We start from the raw sequence: 24,347 nt of genomic DNA, 5'->3' as shown, positions 1-24,347 counted from the left end.
TAACTGCTGGTGAATTTCTTTTTATGTCACTTTTGAATGGTGATGAAAATATAAAAATATAAACACACCAAATTTTCTATCCTTCCTGAGTGCTTTCCTTCGAAGTAGTCACATTGCTCAAAAATGATTCTAGTAGTTCCTTTTAAAATCCCTTTTAGGGGTGCTTGGTGGTTTAGTTTAGTTGAGTTTCTGACCCTTGATTTTGGCTCAAGTCATGATCTCATGATTTGTGACACTCAGCCCACATTGGGGTCTGTGCTGACAACACAGAGCCTCCTTGGAATTCTCTCTCTCCCTCTTTCTCTGCCCCTCCCCTGCTTGCATTCTCTATCTCTCTCCCTTGCTCCATCCCTCAAAGTGAATAGACATTAAGAAATAAAAATAAAAATCTTTTAGATCACGTTTACTTATTGGAAAAGAAATTTATCCTAACACTTCATGCTGATGGAACAGTATCATTTGACATGATTTGATATGACCTCTTCCTCCCTTCCTTTTGGTTTTCAATTCCCTTCAGACATGCACTCCCCTTTTCCTTTTCTGCGATTTACCTCAGTCCTGGTCTCCTTCATAATAGGAAGCTGTGACCCTGTGTAACTTTGTTCTTCTGTCCGAGTTGTCTACTAATTCTTAAATGCCTAAAGCGATATAATTGAATGAAGCACTGAGACAGTTATAGCCAAACTGTAAATTAAAGAATCTCCGATCTTATGAACAAAAAGAAAATGGACCTATAAAGATAGTTATGCAGACAAACTCAAAGACACATATAATGGTGCATTTTTGTTCTTGGTCTCAATTTATATGAGGCCAATACAGACAGTTTCCAATAAATACTTAGAATTTTTTTTTGTTTGTTTTAACTAAAATGAAAATACTTTGTTTACCCAGTCAGCATTTTTGAGGCCCTGTTAAATGCTTAGTTCTTTAGGAAGGGGTAATATCAACTGAAGAGGTAGTCACAGCCTCTGTTCTCAAGCAGTTGTAGGGGTTCAGCCAAATAGAAGAATGTAAAAAGTGGTATAGGATCATCAGGGAACATAGGACTGGTTCTGTCTGTGGTTGAATGGGTTTGGTGCTGTTGGGGAGAAAGAACTTCATGGAATAAGTCATGTTTGGATTTCAGAATGTATTTCATTATTGGGGGAAACGAAATGTAAAGCTTGAGGATATTTCTAGGAGAGCCTGTGCTGTCATTACCCATGATCAGATGTAGAATATTAGTTAAGATTGGATGGAAAAAAAAACCAGGAAAAAAATACCTTACGTGTACAGCCAAGAATTGACTAAAACAATTGCTTGCATTTGCCTGTTTAAGTAGTCAAGTGTGCCATTCAAATATGGAATGAATTACTCTTATGGTATAAAACCTCACTAATTGGCCAAATATGGGTGGGTATTCACTAGGAAAATATAATCTGAAATCCTCAAACAAAATATAATGCTTTTGTTAGTGAATATATTTACCACTAATTTGTTTTCTTACATATCTGATGGTAATCAATAGTGATTCTATGAAGAGCTTAATTTTAATTTTATGCTAATGAGTTTCTCCACATATCTAATTTCTTCTCCATTTGGGGACAAGATTATAGAATACATGTTAGATTTTGTCATTGTTTTGGCACATATATGATTACTTAGGCTTTTGCTAATAGCATATTACTACTAATAGCATAATAAATGCTAAGTATCATAGTAATTAACTAATGCAGCTGATGCTCATATAAAGCACTTAAATGGACTCACTAGAAAGTTCAGACTTTGATATGACCAGTGCAGAACCATTAGAAAATATTGAAATCCCAAAGAAAATACTATGAAAGACAATACTCCTTTTTTTTAATAAAATGTTTGCCATATTGATATTAGTTTAATAATAAAAGGAATAGAAATATTATGGTGATTTAAAGAAAAATAAAGACTAAAAAAATCCCTTTAAACCTACCACTTAAGTCTTATTTTTTTGTTTATTCCTTTCTATTTTTAAAATCTGAATTTGTTTAAATTATTATAATCACAGTCTCTGTGTATATACATAAATTCACAGAGCATGTATTTGTATATACTGATTAAGTGGCAAGATACTTGTCTCTCGTTTTTTTTTCCACAGCAGTTCTAATGATAAAAGTGATTAAATATATCCCAGATCTTATTAAAAGTGTCTGTTGCAAAAAAACAAAAACAAAAACCCAGAAAATTCTTATAAATCATAGAATTTATTTTATTTTTTATGGTCTTTAAAAAAATTTTTTTTAAATGTGTACGTATTTTTGAGGGAGAGAGACAGAGTGTGGGTGGGGGAGGGGCAGAGAGAGAGAGGGAGAAGCAGAATCTGAAGCAGGCTCCAGGCTCTGTGCTGTCAGCACAGAGCCCAACACAGGACTCAAATCACAAACCGTGATATCATGGCGTGAGCTTAAGTTGGATGCTCAACCAACTGAGCCACCCAGACGCCCTTTTTATGATCATTTTTTTAAATTTTATTTAAATTTTACTTAGGTAACATACAGTGCAATATTGATTTCAGGAGTAGAATTTAATGAATCACTTACATACAACACCCAGTGCCCATTACACGTGCCCATCACCCATCTAGTACATCCCCCAACTGACTCCCTCCATCAAACCTCAGTTTCTTCTCTGTCCTTAAGAGTCTCTTGTTGTTTGTTTCCCTCTCTGCTCTTTTCCCCCACTTTTTCCCATATGTTCATCTGTTTTGTTTCTTAAATTCCATATGAGTGAAATCATATGATATTTGTCTTTCTCTGACTTATTTTGCTTATCTTAATCGATTATAGCTCCATGCACGTTTTTGCAAATGGCAAGAAGAAATCAGAGAACTTATTATAAAATCTTACATCTTCTTTTAATTAGGAAAATGTTTAAATTCCAATACCTACCAAATTCATTAATTATTCCCAATGTACATTACAGCAGATTAGATGGTTGAGGAAGATCTGTCACAGGTGAATTGAATTTCGTTTTTATACCTTGGCTCTGCTGCTATACCCCAAACATTGTGGGGGGAAAATACACTTGACCAACAATAAGAAATACATAAGTATACTCAAATAGTCCTACAAAAATAACCATAAAGTAGTACATTTTTGTCTAATCATGTACTGTATTTTTTTTTACAGGAATGTTTAAATGTTCAGTAAATTGGAGGAAAAGAACATGGACTTTTAGCTACTGAAGAGAAAATTAAGGTAACTATTGGATTATTTTTTGCCAATCATAATTGTTAGTCATTTCAGTGTATTTCAGTGAATGTTTACATTCAAGTTAATGTATGTTTTTATGAGGTTCATATTAAAAACTGTTTAATGAGCTGCTTAAATGGAACTTTATATATTTTTTGCAAAATAAATTGACATTTCTTGTGGACAAATATGTAAGTAATGTAGTTCAAAATATTTGCCATTGTGAGGAAGTATACTCTAGCTCTATGAAAAATAAATGTGCTATTAAAAATAATTTGTTACATATATTAATAACATAAATGATCTGCATCTTATTTAGCAAATCATTTGAAGACAAATAGGCCTTTATATTTTTTTTCAATATATGAAATTTATTGTCAAATGGGTTTCCATACAACACCCAGTGCTCATCCCAAAAGGTGCCCTCCTCAATACCCATCACCCACCCTCCCCGCCCTCCCACCCCCCATCAACCCTTAGTTTGTTCTCAGTTCTCAACAGTCTCTTATGCTTTGGCTCTCTCCCACTCTAACCTCTTTTTTCTTTTTCCTTCCCCTCCCCCATGGGTTTCTGTTGAGTTTCTCAGGATCCACATAAGAATGAAAACATATGGTATCTGTCTTTCTCTGTATGGCTTATTTCACTAAGCATAACACTCTCCAGTTCCATCCACGTTGCTACAAAGGGCCATATTTCATTCTTTCTCATTGCCACGTAGTACTCCATTGTGTATAAACCACAATTTCTTTATCCATTCATCAGTTGATGTACATTTAGGTTCTTTCCATAATTTGGCTATTGTTGAGAGTGTTGCTATAAACATTGGGGTACAAGTGCTCCTATTCACCAGTACTCCTGTATCCCTTGGGTAAATTCCTTGCAGTGCTGCTGCTGGGTCATAGGGTAGGTCTATTTTTAATTTTTTGAGGAACCTCCACACTGTTTTCCAGAGTGGCTGCACCAGTTTGCATTCCCACCAACAGTGCAAGAGGGTTCCCGTTTCTCCACATCCTCTCCAGCATCTATAGTCTCCTGATTTGTTCATTTTGGCCACTCTGACTGGCGTGAGGTGATATCTGAGTGTGGTTTTGATTTGTATTTCCCTGATGAGGAGTGACATTGAGCATCTTTTCATGTGCCTGTTGGCCATCCGGATGTCTTCTTTAGAGAAGTGTCTATTCGTGTTTTCTGTAGGCCTTGATATTAATCAACCAAGAGTAAAATTGGAATTTCCTTTCTTCTTGAAGTTACCAAAGTACATTTCTGTAAGGTGACTTTGTAATACCTAGAATATAAATTATTATAAAAACACAACTTAAAAGTAGAAATACCAATTTTCTTACTCACATTAAATCATGTTCATTTTAAGTTGTTGATATAATTGGATTGATTATAAATTATTAAAAATCTATTTTCAGAGATTCTGTACTTTTTACTTTAAGAGTACTGAGTGTTTTAAGATATGATATTGTACTCACCATTGTAGACCTTAATTTTTCCAATTAGTATTCCTTCCTTTAGATATTCTTGCCTCAATTTCTTTGCCATAGATTTCTTCAGCATATATATTCACATAGGCAAACATCATTTTCTGTTTCCCACAGTAGATATGATTGAATCTACTTTATTTGTATTTACTAGCTTATCTATACATTAACATATACATTTTGCAGGCATTCTTTTACTATCTTGAATAGGAAATGTGGTTTTGCTACTTAGTGAAATAAGCCAAAAACAGGCTGATTCAGTCATCTTTTTAAAAATTCAGCCATGCAAGACTTAGTTGTGCTTGCTCTGGATATACTAAATTCTGGTGGGAAAGATAAGAAACTATGAGATTACTGTATTCATTTCACAAAAGTCCCTGACAAACTGTTAAGGAAACAGAGTTGGGAGCAAGTCACTTTTGCTGGAGGCCCTTGAAATCTTCATGGAAGTTATGAAGTCACTGAGGGGTTGTTGGAGGAGGGAAAGTGAGGTCATGCATTCCAAGCCAACAGAATAGCTTATGAAAGTGTACATAAAGGAGCAAGACATGGCCAGTGAAAGACTGATATTTCTAATGTTGCTGAAGGATTACTCACGCAGTGGGACAATGTTAGGAGATGAGCAGGTTTGCAGGACTAGAGCTTAATTTTCCAGCTGAGGTGTCTCTAGAGTGCTTAAGGGTATTCATAGGGTTGTGAGGAGAACGTTTCATAACCTCTTCTTGATACTTATTTTCATTAAGAAATGTAGAAAAGGGGCTCCTGGATGGTTCAGTTGGTTAAGCAACCAACTCTTGATTGCAGCTCAGGTCATGATCTCAAAGTTTTGGAAGTTTGAGCCCCATGTCAGGCTCTGCACTGACAGAATGGAGCCTGTTTGGGATTCTCTCTATCTTCCTCTCTCTGCCCCTCCCCCACTCCTACTCTCTCTTAAGCTCAAAAATAAATAAACTTTAAAAAAAGGTATAAGAAATAATTGAGACATTATAATATTTAACATAATGACTGCTACAGGCACCCATATATGAAGTTTCTAGAAGATTCATAGGGATTTTTTACAGTGTTAACTGATTGACAGGGTTTGCTTCATTGTTTTTTAATTGTGATATAATTTGCATCCCATAAATTCATTCTTTTAAAAGGTGTACAATTCGGCATTTTTTTGGAAATTCATGAAGATGTGTAACTATCACCAGTATCTAATCCAGAATGTTTTTATCTTTCCTGAAAAACACTTTATAACCCATGAGCAGTTACTCACTGTTGCCTGCTTGCTGTGTCATGGCTACAGATTTACCATAAAAAATGGAATCGTAAAATATGTGGCTTTTTGTATGTGCCCTCTTCATTTAACGTAATGTCAACTTTTACCGTTGTTATATAAATCAGAACACAATTTCATATCTGAATAATATTCCATTATTTGGGTATACCAGATTTTGTTCATCCATTTATTAGTTGTTAGACTTTGTTTTGTTTTTCCTATTTTTTGGCTATTATGAATAATGGCTGCTATGAATATACACAAGGTTTTATGTAGACATATGTGTTCATTTCTCTTGGATATATACTGGGGATGGAATTGCTGGGTAACGTGGTAACTGAGTGTTTTAACTTTTGAGGAACTTCCAAACTGCTTTCCAAAGGGGCTGCACCATTTTACATTTCCCACCAGTCATGTGTTCCAGTTTTACCATATCCTTGCCAAAAGTTATTGTTATTTTGAAAAAAAAATTTTTTTTTCAACGTTTATTTATTTTTGGGACAGAGAGAGACAGAGCATGAACGGGGGAGGGGCAGAGAGAGAGGGAGACACAGAATCGGACACAGGCTCCAGGCTCTGAGCCATCCGCCCAGAGCCTGACGCGGGGCTCGAACTCACGGACCGCGAGATCGTGACCTGGCTGAAGTCGGACGCTTAACCGACTGCGCCACCCAGGCGCCCAGTTATTGTTATTTTGATTATAGCCATCCTTACGGAAATCAGATGTTATCTCATGGGATTTTGATGGCAGTGATTGTTTCTAAGAATATGTTAGTGTACTGATTTGATATTATATGTGTTTGGATAAATGTGTTAATTGAATTAATGTCAATCTTTAAAGTTTACTGTTTTTTGATAGAGAGTGTGTGTGCACACCTACACGTGGGAGAGGGACAGAGAGAGAGGGAGAAAGAATCCCAAGCAGGCTCTGCACAAATAGTGGGGCTTGATTCCACAACCGGTGAGATCCTGACTTGAGCCTAAACACCAGAGTCAGACGCTTAAATGACTGAGCCACGCAGGCGCCTCAAATTAATGTTAATTTTTAACTACACAACTCATATTTAAACAGTTGATTTTACAGTGTTAAATACAAATTACAAATTACAAAATACAAATTACAAATTGAAGACTATTTGATTAATACATGCCTGAGTAAACAACAGCAACAATAATAAAAAACTGCGCAGCTGATGTTTTCCCTCCTCCTATTATAGGATCTTTTTCAGATTCATTATTTAATATAAACATTAATAATCTACTTAGATTTATTAAGGATAGTTTAAAACTTAAAATAATCAAGATAATCAAAATCAGATCATCATCATCATTATTATAAGATAACTCAAAATAATCAAAACTATGAAATAGGGATTTGTCTCTGAGATCCTAAGTGATTAAACTTGTCTTAAGGACAAATTTTGTTTTGAGTATAAGTTATTGGTAGAGCACAGCAACGTTAATACGAGACTTAATGACATCTGAAGCACAGATAACCAGGTTTTTCAGCAATGTTTAAAGTCATGTTCTGTTTAGTCATTTGCAAAGTTTCACTGAACATTGATAAATGTTTAGATGCTTTATTTGAAATTCCTGTAGAGGATGAATCAAATCATTGGAAAAAGCCTAGAACTTCCTGCTGTGGTCAAAATGGCTGAAATCACACATGAAAAATTATATGGGAAAAATAAAAATGTATTACATTCTCAGTACATACTGTTGCAAGACAGCATTACGCATACTGCTTTTGTCAAACAAAATATTCAAACAAATTATGTTGTATGAAAGATTCACCTTAAAGTATATATATTCCATATCAATTTATGATCAATTTATGCCACTTTAGGATATTTGCTAAATAATTTTAAAAAATCAGGATTATTTATGTATAATTCATGTGTAGTAAAATTGCTCTTTTCAATGTACAATTTTTCTGTTTTGATAAACACGTAAAGCTGTGTTTATCTTGACACCAAAATCAAGATCAAGTACGTTTCTGTCATCCCTGGAAGTCCTCTTGTGCCCCTCTGTAGGTCCCACCTCCTACCACTATCAGCCCTGGGAACCTTTAGATTTATTCTTTTTTAGTAATGAAATAAAAAACCACTTGTGAGAGGAAGTGGAGCAAAGAGGTCAAAATTTGAAGAGAGACACTATGGATGACTTTGGAGGTATTACTTACTCTCTCTGTACTTCAGTTTCCTCATTGGTAATATGGGGTTAATAAAATTATGTACTACATGTCATTTAAAATAGAGCTAGGTATATCTAAGCACTTACAAACACTAAGCACTTGTAAAATAAACTACAGTTTTTTGAGCCTTGAAGGACATACTGGAAAGGTCAACAGTACGGCACCTCTCGGAATGGATTTAACACCAAAGTGTCAAATTGAAGTTTTCAAAATAATAAACTAATTAAAAATAAGGACCGTTCAGAAACCTCACCCTCAGGAAACTTTTTTAAGTTTATTTATTTATTGTCAGAGAGAGAGAGAGAGAGAGAGAGAGAGAGAGAGAGAGAGAGAGAATGCACAAGCCGGGAAGAGGCAGAGAGAAAATCCCAAGCAGCCTTCACACTGTCCGTGCAGAGCCGGACATAAGGCTGGAACCCACGAACTATGAGATCATGACCTGAGCTGAAATCCAGGGTCAGATGCTCAACCGACTGAGCCAACCAGGCACTCCATCACTCAGGAAATTTTGCTTAATAGCTCCATTCTTCCTGTTCCTTAGGCATAAATCCTTGGAGTGAATCTCAGGTTTTCTTTTGCATGCATTGCACATCTATCAGCAGATACTGTCTGACTACTTCTGAACCTCTCCTTGGATATTACTTTGGTTCAGATCACAGTCCCCTCTTGCCTAAAGAATTACAACATACTTCACTTTTCCTTGCTACATCATTTTCAGTGTTCAGAACTCAGAGCCCTGGTCTACCTTCAGTCTCCTCTGCATTCCAGCTACCCTGGCTTCATTACCATTTGTTGAACACACAGGCTATTCTACTTGGGAGACTTCGCATATTGCTTCCTCTGCCAATCGTCATTCTCCCCATGCTTATTTCCTAGGCTGTAACTATCCTCTATTAGGGCAGCCTTCCCTGAATATCCTGCTTTACTTTTCTCCAGATCACATATTACCACATGACAGAAAAATTTGTTTGTTATCTCTTCCCATTAGTTAATATATTCTAAATATTTTCTCCTGAGAGCATCCTTTTAATTTCTATTTAAAAAAATTTTTTAATGTTCATTTATTTTTGAGAGAGAGAGTGAGAGAGCATGGGGGAGGGACAGAGAGAGAGGGAGACAGAATCTGAGGCAGGCTCCAGGGTCTGGGCTGACACGCGGCTCTGGGCTCGAACTCACAAACCACAAGACAGTGACCTGAGCTGAAGTTGGTCGCTTAACCGACCGAGCCACCCAGGCGCCCCATTCTTAATTTCTGTTTTTAAGTGTCTTTTATATTGGGTAACTGGCCTTATTTGTGGATTTGGACATTAGAAAGGTAACTCAGGAGGCAATGTGGGTGACTGTGGCCATAGGCAGGAGGATTATCTGGGAAATACCAGGTGAGGCATAATGAAGACCTGGTTTAAAGCAACAACCCTGGGGATTGAGTAGTAGTAATATGTTTGAGACTATTTAGAAGGTAAGTTGGCAGGTCTTAATGACTGCATTTCAGTCGTGAGAGTTGAAGTCTCGGAATGTTTCTCAAGTTTGAAATGGCAACCCCATGGCTTAATGGTGCCATATACTAAACTTTAGGGAGCAGAGTTCTTTGTGTTTTGTTTTGTTTTACAAAAATAATGTTCTTTTACAGAAATAATATCCAGAACTAGATGTTTATTTTTATCTCCAGATAGGAGTGATCTCTACTATATAACACTTGAACTGAGGGTCATTAATTATTGTCTCATTTCTTTACCATTTGTTTATAGAAATTAAAAAAAAAAAAAGTTTTGGTTTGCCATGAGATTACATTTTCTAATTAATTTGAAAACCAGTCGGAAAGTGCAGGATGTAAGAACTGGCCATGGGCAGAGTAAAAACACATTAATTATTCAGATAGTCTTCCCTGCTTATTCCATTCTTGGAGATATAGTGGCTGTCAGAATCTGTCAGCTGTAGAGTTAGTGCCCTTCAGAATTTACATGCATAAATGGTGACCTTTGGAAATTTGCATAAAGATAAGTCTAGCATTCAAATGATAGCTGCCAGTCAGTTGAGCAAAGCAAAAGTTGTTAGCCACTGCTTAAACCACAGAATGGGCCATGAAGCAGTAGACAGCAAATGGATTATATATAAAACAACGGTAGTACATTTTTCATCAAAAATGAAAATAAAGCCTTTTTAATAGAGTTTTACAAAGACTAAATAAATTATAACCAAAAATTTAGTATCTTTGGATGAGTAGTTTCGGTAGCCGTAGTTTTATTCACTAAACATTTTTTTTTAACTTCTTATATTTTGAAATGACTAAACTTAAATTTTAATCATTTAAAATGTTAGATTTTATGTAGTAAAGTAGATGTATACTAATTACAGAAAATTTAGTAAATATGACAAAGAAAGAATATTAATACGATCCAAAACCTCACAGCCAGAGGAAGCCATGGTTTACATTTTAGTGTAAATTCTTAGTTGCCTTTTAAATAAACAAATATACATGCACATATATGAGGATACAAAAATGTTTAAGTAATCTTTGCTGTCATCATACTACCTTTTACTTATAAGTACTACAGAGATACATGTTTATATAAGTCTTTTTGTATATAAGTGATTGTTCCCTCAAATAGATTTTCAGTAGTAGAATTCTAGGTCCTAATGTATGACTCTTTTTTAAAGCTTTTGATAGGTATTGTTAAAATTGCTTTTCAACTTTTACTTTCATAAGATCTTAGTTTGCTTGTTGTTGTTAGTTTGCTAGTTTCCTCACCTTCCTTTAATCATTTTTAAATGTTATATTTTAAACGTCTGGTAAGAGCTTGCCATTTAGGAAATTAAAAGGTATATGAGGCAGAAAAATAATTATGACTTAAAAATTCATTTTTTCTTTGATTATTGTTACAAATGTCAATTTCTGTATAAAATAACATGTCCTCACTTACCTCCCCAACAACCTCCCCAAACACTTATATTTTAGAACGGTGTTCAATTCCTAAAACTAGTAGAAAAAAATAATAAAAACAGAATTTTAAAACTTTGAGCATTCAAGAAAATTATACATAAATTTTCTGATAAGAGGGACTGATGATCAGAGCAAACACAGTTCATTCTTCATCTCCTGTAATTTTTTTGTAGTATGTCTTTACCTGTTTTAAACACCGTGCCTTTTCTGCTGTGGCAAACAAGGCAATGAACACCATAATTTTTGAAAATACCTGGACATGTCCTTTAACTCAATACTTTAAAGATAAAACTAAAAGACTAGTTGACAGTAAACAGTATTGATGGGTATACAGCTGTTTCCTTATATAGTTAACCTTGAATATGGGTGATATATGGAAAGTACTAGTCCAGTCAAAACTCTAAGAGGATTATGATGTTCACGTTCCATTATTTCTTATTTTAATGAGTAAATCCTGAATTAGCAGTGGCCTAGACAGAATCCTGTGTCCTGAATCTTGTACTTGAACAGATCTTCATTTTAGACTGTTCACTACTGACTTTAATACATGGTGTATTAAATAAGATACAATAAAAAAGGTATTAAGATGATTCAAAAGAGATTGCTCATTTCTGCCTGAATCAGGGGTGCTATAAATATATATATTATATTGTATTTTTATTATATTATTTTATTTTATATATTTATTATTATATAATATATAATATATAATAATGTAAATATGTATATATATTTAACGTCTATTTATTTTTGAGAGAGGGAGAGAGAGTGTAAGCAGGGATGGGGCAGAGAGGGAGACACAGAATCCAAAGCAGGAAGCAGGCTCCAGGCTCTGAGCTGTCAGCACAGAGCCTGATGCGTGGCTCAGACTCACCACTAGCTTATGACCTGAGCCAAAGTCGGACGTTTAACTGACTAAGACACCCAGGTGCCCCAGGGGTGCTATATTGAATAGAGAGAGATCTCCTCTGTGCTACTAATATTTATAGGTTGGAATTTTATGCCACAGCTAAAAGCGAAAAACACTTCATTATGGGCTATTGAATTTTTTTTGCAGAAGAATGATTTGTTGACGATTTTTAAAATTAGGTATATACCTTTATATTTTTGATTGAGTATATATGTTTAAAATTACCCATTGTAAATATTTGAGGAATTTTTAAAAATGTATACACACATGCAGCTGTGACTATTATTTGTCTCTGTATCTATCTCTGCTTATAGGTTTTTGTTTTTATTTATTTTTTTGTATGCTGTTCTTTGAGATTTAAGACTTGTGTAGAATTGTGCCTTCATCACTACAAGTATGGTACAAATAGTTTTATCACCTAAAAATTTCTTGTGCTGCCCCTTCTTAGTCATTTGCTGCCTCTGTCCGTTACCCATAGCAACCACTAATCTGTTCTTTATTCCATAGTACTTCAATCCATATTTTTAGCTTTTTCAGAATGTCATATAAATGAATCATACAGTGAGTAGTCTTTTGAGACCGACTTCTTTCACTTATCATAATGTCTTTGAGATTCATTCTTGTTTTTTGAATATATCAAGAATTCATTTCTTCTTTCCGGCTGGGCAGTATTCTACTGAATGGTTGTCTCATAGTTCATTTATCTGTCCACCTGTTGAAGAACACTTGGGTTGTTTCAGTTTTTAGTGAAAATAATGCTAGTATAAACATTCATATGTTGTGTGTGTATGTGTGTACACAAATTTTCATTTCTCTAAGGTAAATACCTACGAGTTGGATTGTTCGGTCACCTGGTAAGTGCATGTATATGCTTTTTAAATTATTTCTGTGTTTTATTTTGTCTTATTGGATTTTGTTCCTGTTTCTATCTTGTTTCTATTTTAAGTGCAATTGTTATTACTTAAATCAGTGTTGTACAGAAACTTGTCTTCTTCAAGTGCTAAGTTATTAATTTTGTAACACTAGTCCGATTACGTCAAGACCTGTTTTTATTGGTCTCTGAATTTAAGTAGGAAAAATGATATGCTCCAAATAGAAAATGCTACTTTTATGATTTTTCCTTCCATGATAATTTTTACTTTTCTTTAGGAGTGTGTCTTGTTTTCTTTAGTAAATTATCCCTAAACAACTAACCACAAAAAAATAAAGCTTGGGCGCCTGGGTGGCTCAGTCGGTTAAGCATCCAACTTCGGCTCAGGTCATGATATCACACTCCACGAGTTCGAGTCCCGTATCGGGCCCTGTGCTGACAGCTCAGAGCCTGGAGCTTGCTTCAGATTCTGTGTCTCCCTCTCTCTGACCCTCCCCGTTCACGCTCTGCCTTTCTCTGTCTCAAAATAAATAAACATTAAAAAATTGTTATTAAAAATCTTAAATATTTCTGCACTGGATGCAATATTCAGTTCTTTTATTCTAAGTAAAACTTATGTGCTTTTTACATAGAAAAGACCCTCACAAGAAAATGGTTTATAGTAAGTATTTAGAAATACTAGAAACTAAATATGAATTTTCACATTGTATATTAAGGATAGGAACCAAGTAACCACTAAAAGTCATCATAAAAATTTTTAGTAATTATAGCAGACTGGATCAATATGTCAGAACACAGTTTCTATATGTATCCAGACCCCTTGAGTTACACACATTTTACAAATATGGTTCCTATTAGGAAGAACTCTGGATCAGGTTACCTTTACTGTAGGTCTGGTCTTGCCATTAACTTGCTATGAGACCCAGGGAACATCACATAATCTCTCTGGATTGTAGTATTCTCATTTGTCCAATTAGTGAGGGCAGCCCTGGATTATCCATAAAGGACCTTCTTGCTTTACAAAAAATAGGATGTTGCAATTCTGTGATGGTCTTGGATCATTGAGTAGAAAAAGTCATTTTGTGTGTGTGTTTAATGTACTTTGTCATTTGGCAAGGATATGTACACTACATTTTTAAAAACTTTAAAAAATATGTACGATTTTGAAAAACAGTTTTGGTGTTTTGAAAAAATCAACCGACTATTCCAGAAAGCTTGAATATTATACAATTATTAATTTCCCTACTGAGTTTTCACAAGTTTAATAATATGAAAAACTCTGGATTTTGTTTTATATTGAGTAAATATGAGTTAATGTAAGTTCATGTTCCTAGTTTTTAGTATTACATGACTATTTTATTGGAACCGTATTTGAAATTTTTCCAGATTTAATTAGAACTCCCCTTAATTATGAAACTTAGGTTTCATAATAAATTCTCAGTTTTTCAGAGTAAATATGCATTTTCTGAAACAATTTAAAGCTTAGATACTCACAAATAGGGGAGATTGATTAAAAACATCAACTTTGGCTGCATATGCTTAATGCAGAATAACTACTACTTCACAAAGTAATATATTTCCGTTTGTTTGTTTGCTTGTTTATTTATTTAAAGAAAGAGAGATGGAGAGAATGACCAGAGGAGGGGCAGAGAAAGAGGGGGACAGAGGATCTAAAGTGGGCTCTGTGCTGACAGCAGACAGCCTGATGCGGGGCTCAAATCCCTGAACTGTAGGTCATTACCTGAGCTGAAGTTGGCTGCTTAACCAACTGAACCACCCAGTTGCTCCTGAAGTGACATATTTCAAAGGCTAAGGAATGTCATAAATCCTTAAGAGGAATGAAGATTAAAGCACATTAGTTTTAATTTCTTTTTAAAGTCACTTATTTCATATATATTATATTAGTATCTGGTGTGTGTAAGACCTCTGCTGTGTTCTGGAGTGATAATGCTCTCCTAACTTAAAGGAAATAGGAAGTCCAGTTGGGGATACAGAAACATGTACAACTAGCTACTTTACAATATCCCAAGTACTATAGTAGAAGCATGAGAAAAAGGAAGGAAGTGCTGGTTGCATATGAGAAGGATTTTATTACTGGAGAACAGATAATGGCCACTCTAAGTGATGGTCATCACAAAACCAGAGTATTCATTAGGGAATAGGAAATATTGTGTTCTGGAGGAATATAATTTTTCAGAGTGATAGTGTTAGGTGGAGATACTTAAGAGGAAATTTAAGGACGTAGGAAGAGGCCCTTTTTATATTATGTATTTACTAGAGATCTAATTTTAAAGTATTATTGTAATACTGTTGTTTGAAAGAACACGTGTCTTGGAAGTATGAGCGATGCATTAAAGGTAGGATAAAACAATCAGATAAAAAACATTGCATGGGAGTACAAGTGCCAGCTACAGTATTCTGCAAACTGTTGGCAAATAGCAGAGCTCTCAGCATTGATGAAAGTTCAAATGATGAACTCCCTTCACTGCACTTTAACATAAGCCTTTGAAATATATATACCTTTAGAACTTATTTAACCCAAGGGGACCACATTTTTCCTTCTTTAAAACATAAATTTTATACTTAAGTAAACCTTTCTTTTATATCTTTCCAATCCATCTAATATACAGTCTATGTATTTTTTTTTTTTCCTGAGTCCTAAAATGTGTTAGTGGAAGAGAATTTAATTGCTTTTGCAAAAAGAAAGAAACAAATAAATTGGATTTCTTAGTTTGGCTTAGTGCTGCCTTCAATGTTCTGAGAACAATAATGCAATTAGCTAAAATGTTTATCCACAGAATTTAATTCCTGGGGAGTAACTTCTCAAATTGCCTCTTACAAGTGTAATGGAAGCAAGCAGTTGTTTTCTGGCTTTGTTGCCAAAAATTGTGAATGGCTAGATTTTTATAAAACTTGGTGGTGATGCATGTGTAATCATATAAAGTCTCCATTGTAAATTTGAAGAAACTGAATTTTGTAGACAAACACTTTTTGTTACATTGTGTCTCAGAGTTCCCAGCCATGAGTGAAGAAATCCTCAGTGTTATTAACTATTCTACACATTAAGTTTTTAATAGGTTTCTTTTTCATTTCAATTTAATTTCATCCCTGATTAAATGTACTGAATTAACAATGGTTTTGGATTGTCAGTTTATGGATAATCTAGTGATAAGTTGTTGAAAATGGAAGTTTGACATTTATTCTGGGCATATATAAATATCCAAAGAAAATAGATGCTTTTGATTACTATACATTTATCGGTAAATATTTTAGCCGCAATTCCCTCTGATACCACCTTTGAAAAGCATTGCTAATAGGAAAAGAGCAGAGGAAGTGTATTATAAAACCTTTGCTGAGTATAGCTTCTGAAAAATTATCCTTGGGCAAACGGCTATACAGATCATTCTAATAACTTTGCTTCACTGTACTGTGTTATTTCAGGTGCTTTCTAGCTTTACTGGACTATTTCTTAACCATGGGTAAAGCATACTAGTAGACAATAAACATAATAAAAATATGAAGATTATAATAGGGTATTAAATCCACTCAGCAAAATACCACAGCAAATAAAAGCTTTCATTGAAAAAATAGCCAATTGCAACCCATTTGAAATAGATAAGAAAATGGTAAGATAGCAGATGTTTTGACTGGCACAGACTTCAGTAGAATGCCAGGCAATAAATTTAATACTGTAAAACACTTTGGAAAACATTGATATGGAGGAGACTAGCTCAACTGTTCGTTTAGAAAGAGTAACACTAATAGGTATTTTTATTCCATTTTCTGAGAGCGCACATTGTGCTAATGCTAATACACAAACAGGGAATAATGAACTAATGGAGTCTTCACCAAACTGTATTCACCATAAATTGAAGACCACATGTGAATGGAGATCCATTTTTCAAATTGCGTTTACTATAGCTTGTTTTAGGTAAAAAGGAAAAAGCTTTATTTGTGAAGTTATCCCTAGATTGTGCATTTCACCCAAATAATTGACACATTCTCTGTACATACAAGGTATCCAGTAACAAAATTCTTTAAACTTTACCTTAGCAGAAAATGAACTTTAACGAAGTTTAAAATTAATAAAATGATATTACATTTTTCACATTATGTATAGTCATGTTTAATATATTTAAAATACAAATTCAATTATTAATGTTGGCCCATTTCTGCCATTAATGATGTTAAAGATTTTAATTTACCCTCCTTGATAATGCCCTGGATCAACCAAACTTTGGTATTTTAAAACTTTTCTGTGAATATACTTATATCAAGTTATAATAAACACATTTGTCATGTCGATCTAGAAGGAGAGATTCTTGTTTTGACTTAGATTGGAAAACTATTGCCAATTTGATGGATTTGAACTGAGTTTTTGAGTATTTTATCATTCGAAGGGCTTTGATCTCTGAGAACATGTAGTATGGGTAAAAATCAAGAGTAACCAGCACACTTTTGACTTTCCCAGTCACTGCCTTCTCTGTCACAACCAAATAACTCATCCAAGAGGAAAGCCTTTATTGTTGTTATATTAACATAAAATTTACTTACTATAAATCCATGTACTTCCCGTGAATAAATTCATGTACAAGTTGACCCCAATAACATACATTCGGATAGTGCTTTGACTTTTTTTTTTTTAACTTCTCACATTCAAATTCTTATCACTGGTTATCTGTTATGTCTTACGCACTATGAAACATAAGTTCATGTAACTTATTTAATCATTTATTAAACTTTTGTAAGGAAGATATCGTTACTATTACTAAGAGGAATGGAGATTTGATTTAGTAGAATAAAGATTTATATTTCATTAGTAGTTTTCAATATAATTGTTAAAATCATAAAACAATATATATCAATAATACAATTTTTAGTTCATTTTTATAAAAAAAAGTCATCAAATCATTACATCATCACATAGTAATTATTGCAAAATTAGATAAAGTTATGACTTTTAAGCACAGGCTTTTTTTTTTTTTTTACTTTATTTTGGGGGAGAGAGAGAGAGAGAGAGAGAGAGAGAGAAATGTCAGGCAGGCTTCGCACTGTCAGCACAGAGCCGGACACAGTGCTGGGACCCAGGGCTTGAACCACCAACCATGAGATCATGACCTCAGCCAAGACCAAGGTTTGGCCGCCCAACTGACTGAGCCCCCCAGACGCCCCAGCACAAGCTTTTTCTTTCTTGCATGTTAATACAGCCTCTGTTTTATTTTATTTTTTCCCCTCTATAACACTTTGCTTTCTTCTCACAAACATCTTTGAATTTCAAAAAAATTTTACAAAAGAAATTAAGTAACAGGACAAATGTAAGTGATGCAGATTTGCCTTCCGTTGCTGCGGTCTGGTTAGCATTAGATACTCATAGTCAAAAAGATATCCAGAAGGGAAATAGGGCAAATGTGAGGATGTGAAAATATGAGAGCACATGATTTCCACAGGTCCTGATTTTTAAAACCCCTTCAGAGACTACCTTAGTTCCCCAGAGAATTGTGTTTTTTTTTTTACAGCATCTTTCTTCTACCCCTCGATTTCTAGATAGCTCATACCTATGTCCTGACCAGCTTTTCCTTGCTCTTCTGCACCGCAGAGCTAGAATGGCAGTGTTTCTAATGCTCGTTGAGACTACGCCTGTTTTGATCCCTGTATTTTCTAACTGCTACATATAAGTACCTGTCTTGGGAAAATGTGAATAACCACAAGAGCTCCTAATCTCCCACAGAAAATTCGAAGATAGTACTTGGTCTTTTCAGGCTCCTAAGTGGTATATTGGATCTCTTCAAGAATTCTTTTTTTTTTTTTTTCAAAGAAGTTATTTTAAAGTATATATTAAAGATTCTACTTCTTCTCTGCATTTTACTCCAAAGATGGTTGTAGAAATGGAATGTATGATTAAGAAATTGGTCAGTGGAGTACCATACCACACACATATTTTGAAAACGGAAGTAAATCTGGACTTTGTAAGTTGATGCTGTGATGAAATTTCTGGAGTAAATCATTCTTCACAATATTTTAGAAGTCTTTGTCACATCCACCAGCCTACCCTCTGAATGATGAAATAACAGGGATGTTAGTTTTGATGTATTTTACCTTGAGAAAAAGAAATCATTGAACAATGTTTTACAGAAAATAAAATCCTGAAAATTTGTCAGTGTCCTTTGTGATATGTCTAGGTATTAATTAATATTAAGGAACAGTTGAAGTGTGATAAACAAAGTAATTTATTAAAGAAGAAACAGCCTTTGAAACTCTAAAGATAGAAAATATGATGATTTTAGCTTTGAATTTTGGATTTTGATCGATTGAAAATACCCATCTTATTAGGTCTAATAAAAGTAGACCTTTTATTAGATATCATGGGGGCGATAATTCTTAGCCTATAAATATATTAACAACAAATGGCACCAGAGTTCAATTTGAATAATGTAATTTTTCATCGAGATAAGTTACTTTATCTTTTTTCTCATCTTTTAGCACTTAAATACATGGCAAAGAATTTTATATTTAAAGTCTTCATCCAGACTTGTTTAGCAAGTTTAATTTGTGATAATCCTATCTATAAACATTAACCTGATTCACTATTATGTAGTAAAATAATGTCTCTTTTTATACCTTTCTGGCTGACCACTCTACCTTTTGGGCTTCTCTGTACTTTTATCCGACTTGCTTGGTAAACTCTTGAAATATGAAATGACATATTCAAAGAATCTTTCAAAATTTAATATTGATTTCAATAACTGAATCAGATTTGATGTAGAGAACATGTAAATAAAGGAATATGCCCTTTCTTCTCCTCTTCTCTTTTGCATATGTTTTTTTTTTTTTTTTTTCCTTCCATAACTGTCTCCTAACCTCTGTCTCCCTCTGCACATTTCCCCACTGGTCCTTTTCTCTCTTTGATTCTTTTTACAGAAAAGGAAAGAATAACTTATACTAGGGTAACTTGAATTTATTCACATATTCTAATGAGAAATAAAAGTTCTGAATGGACCATTTATAGGACAGGACAATCCCTTACTTGTAAGTAGAGAGTATCCGGAAATAGAAATTGTCTACAGTCAGACATTAATAAAATTATTATTTATTCAAATGTCAAAATGGTATTTGAAAAAAAACATTGCTTACTAAATAGATCTTTGCTAATAAATAACATTAAACGACTGTGTGTAACTAGTGAATAGAGATGATTTTTTAAAATATTTTTCATTGGTAAAGGGCACTGCCGACTAGTTTAGCACTGACTTTGTGCATTTTATGGCTAAGATGTAATATTAAAAGCAGATTATTTCCAGTATAAAATCAAAATTTTAAATATCATAAATCATATATTAACAATAATATAATAACAAAATTATTAATTTATCCCTGTTTCATCTTTTGGATCAATTCCATTAATTTTCAAGATCTATTTTACAAAGACTACGTGTACTTTATATTTTTAAGGTATTTAGATTTGTAATAAAAAGTAGAAAAATGTCAGCTAATAATGGAAACGTCACGCTTTTGTAGTAAATGAATAAAAATGCTAAATGAATACTTCAGCCAGCTAGTACTGGTTCCATTACTGGATATATTAAGGATATCATTTAACTTCTATGGGCCTCAATTTCTACTTTAAAATTTAAGAACATTGGACTTAATGAGCAAGGTATCCTCCTGACACTAAATGTTTAATATTTAAAATCTTCCCTCCTGCTGTGTAAACTCAAACTCTTTCCTTTGGGATTTTAGGAGTGGGGAGGAATGTCATTCATGTTTGCTCTTATATATGATAAGGTAGACAAGAAGCTCAGTCAGAATGACAGAGTATAATTTCCAAATTTAAAATGTTGTGTTGACTAATGCAATAAATTTATGCTTAGTTTTAAGCACAGGCGATGAGAACCAGAGCATATGATCAGCGCAAGTGTGCCCCTGAGACAATATAATTTTCTGCAAATCAAAATAATCAGCAAGAGAGCATATATGTCCTTAATGGAGTCCTGAGAATTTATCAGTTTCTATTAGCGTATTCCTAAAAAAAAAAAAAAAAAAAGAAAGAAAAGGGAAAAGATCCAGTTGGATATTTAAATGTCCAATAAATAAAAAGGTTTTGCGTATGTAGTATCTTAATGATTAATATATCTAGAAGGGTTAATTCCATGTTGAGGAGAGCATTGTAATAATTACAGAAATGAATATAATTATTCCACGTGGATTTGAGGGATTAAAATGTCATGTAGTGTTTTATTGCCTTCTTATATTAGACCATTATAAAAAGCTTTTGTTCCAGTTGAACAGGCAAGCAAAATAGAGAATTTAAAAAGTTCTTACACTATGTAAGAAGAAAATGATACACTTTATTTTCTAGAGGAGAGTGGAAAGTCAACTAGAAATAATTCCTCTGTTTCAACGCGACATTTTGTCAAAGAGAACCCTCACTATATATTGTCCACGAGATGCCCTGTGAATAACTGCGATGTGAGGCTAGAGTAGTCAGAGCTTCAGAGCTCTTTATTCCCTCCAAACCAGTTATTGTGCTGCTAATTAGAATTGGATATTGGTAGTAGTGGAAATGAGGGAGACTATCAATGTTACTTTGTGTTAAATTTTAATCACACAAGTTAGGACATTCAGAATTATGGTTTCCATGGTGACTACAACACTGAGCCCTGTGTGAAGGCATTACAGTGGGGGTCTTTGATTAAAAGAAAGTAAACCAGAAGTGAAACAAAATGCTCCATATGTGCAGCTAAAGTTACCAAAAAAAAAGAAGAAAGAAAAAAAAAGGGAAAAAAAGGTCCAGCTCCCTTGTCCTTAATTATATTTGCTTAATAGTATGTCACGTGTTTGTGCAGTACACTGAAAGGTCTGTTGTGATTCTCATGGGGCTTCTGTATTTTCATTAGGTTTCAAATGATTATTTTTATAGCACCTTTTGCATTTTTTAATGTATTCAATTTATTTTCATTTTTAAAATATCTGCAGAATCTGACTTTAGGGCTCTCATGATAATTCATGTGGAAAAGAATTTTTTTCACTGGAAAACTTTTAAAATGCATAGAGTTGTAGTACTGGGTTTTTGCTTATAATCTTTCATTTTGAATATTTAGATTAAGACGCTATTTAAAGTTCCATTTTTATGAAGTTAATTTCATCATCAACATGAAAAGAATCCCAAGCAAGAAATGAGACTAATTCAGTACATGTAGAGCATTGGATCATGAAATGATTGTAACAGTAAAAAGTAATTGAAGACACTGGTCACTAAGGGTAAAATGTATTTGGAGAAGATTTTTTTGAAGAATATATTTTAGTCAAGAATGGGGAGTAGGGGATCGGTGAAAATGGGTGATAGGCATTGAGGAGGGCACTTGTTGGGATGAGCACTGGGTGTTTTATGTAAGCGACGAATCATGGGAATCTACTCCTGAAGCCGAGAGCACACCGTGTGCACTGTATGTTAGCTAACTTGATAATATATTTTAAAAAAAGAAGAAGAAGAATGGGAATAATTAAGCTGTTCTGTTAAATTCCTATCTCATTTGGGGTAGAAATGTAATATTTAGTATATATGTTTCATACAATTCAAAAATATATATACATAAACATGAGTGAGAAATGTTTGTGCTGTTGGAACAACTGAGACCTGCTCAGATAAGGAATTTTTCACGTACTGTAGCAATGCTCTATTGAGCATCTATAATGGGCTTGTTATAAGTTTGTCATTATATAAGATACGTTTCAAGGAGCATATGAGCTAGCGACATTTTTGCTGAGAATAAGTAAAGGTAAAGACAAAATTTTTTTCTGTTTTCATTTCTAAGTATAGAAAGTGCTGATCGATAGCTCAGAAACTTGTAACATCTATTCAAATAAGATTACATAGATTGTTTCTCTATTAATACTTAGTCATGGATGAATGCCAATGGGTCATACTTTAAAATCAAACACCATTTTATAGACCATTTGTCTGTTGCAGAGGTCAGCAAACTTTCTAGAAAGGGCCAGGTAGTAAACATTTTAGGCTTTGCAGGAGATGTGGTTTCTGTGCTTACTGCTGAACTCTGCTATTGCAGAGCAAAGGCAGCTGTAGTCAGTGCATTAAAAAATGAGCAGAGCTATGTTCCAATAAGAGTTCAATAGACATTGGCCTTTGAGGTTCATATAACTTACACATGTCCTGAAATATTTTTTTTAATTTTTTCCAACTATTATAAAATGTGAAAACAAAAACAAAAACATTCTTAGCTGTGGGACATACAAAAGCAGTGTGGCAGATTAATCTCTTGTTTTTTTTAAAACCCTGTTTTTCTCTTTTGATTTTTGTTTTGTGTTGTTTTGGGTAGAGGCTATTTGTTTATTGACATTCAAAGTGTGTTGTTTACCTGAATGATAAAAATTAGTAAACACTAAATACTATGCATTCAAAATTATATTTTAAAATTCTATATAGTTCACATTGATCATTTGAATATTTGATGATCCCTTCTATTTTGAAACAATTGTTTAACATCATCTAAGTGGGTTTCATAGGCTTAATTAATAGCACACTTTTCACACGTGAGTTTTAATCAAATTGAGAGCTAGACAAGAATTTGGGTAGATTGAGGTCAAAATGTTAATAAGGGGTTGGAGAACATAGCTTACACAGATGGCTGCCGTGGGCTCCCTAATATTCCATCCCAGAATTAAGCACTTTCATGCTCATCGGGATACATATAATTCTCTCCGTGTAGGGTGATGCCAAACACACCTGAATCTGTGCTTTGCTTGTGTGTGCCTAACTGCCCACAGAGGAGAGAGGGAAAGAAAAGACCCGGGTATGCCATGTTCCTTTCCTAAACTCATCGGTTAGAGGAGTCATTCTTTCCTTCTAGCAGAATGAATCAAGTCTGGCAAATGCCTGAAAGTTATATTGAATGCTGTTATTTGTCTCGAAAAAATGAATTTAGGGGAAAGAGGTTTGTTTGTTTGTTTTTGTTTGTTTTCTCCTATCTTTTATCGTTCATTCGCATCTTATTATTTACCTACTGTATTTGGTCAGGTTGCCATATCAAAATACCATAGTCTGAGGTGGCTTAAACAACAAAAATTTATTTTCTCACAGTTCTGAAGGCTAGAAGTCCCATCTCAAAGTGCCTGTCTGTTTGGTTACTGGAGACACCTCTCTTCCTGGCTTGCAGATAACTGCCTTCTTACTCTATCCTCACATGGCCTTTCCTCCATACGTGTGCATGGAGAGAGAAATAGAGGCAGTGAGCTCTCTGGTTTCTCTTTTTATAGGGACACTAATCCTGTTGGATCGGGGCTTCATCCTTATGACCTTATTTGAAGTTATTTACTTCTGTAAATGTCCCATCTCCAAATATAATCACCTTGGGGTTTAGGGCTTCAATGTATGAATTTCAGAAGGACACATTTCAGTCCGTAATACCGACTCTTTACCAGCTTTTGTTCTAGTAGAGATAGATCAATCAGTTGATCAC

General features: G+C 34.1%; 1 protein-coding gene across 33 annotated transcripts in view; it reads left to right on the top strand.

The window, feature by feature from the left end:
* Positions 1-24,347, top strand: part of ADGRL3 (adhesion G protein-coupled receptor L3) — an 847,777-nt gene that overhangs the window by 185,674 nt on the left and 637,756 nt on the right. For all 33 annotated transcript variants that reach the window (XM_086704954.1, XM_086704959.1, XM_086704957.1 and 30 more), the window contains one exon: positions 3,144-3,212. The gene's annotated coding sequence lies outside the window, so the exon portion shown is untranslated. The remainder of the gene's footprint in view (positions 1-3,143; positions 3,213-24,347) is intronic.

The sequence above is a fragment of the Puma concolor genome, chromosome B1 (genome assembly GCF_028749965.1).
Source record: "Puma concolor isolate L17-30 chromosome B1, mPumCon1.1.hap2, whole genome shotgun sequence".
Lineage (NCBI taxonomy): Eukaryota > Metazoa > Chordata > Mammalia > Carnivora > Felidae > Puma > Puma concolor.
Note: the sequence above shows the minus strand (reverse complement) of the source record. Positions and strands in the feature narration are given on the sequence as shown.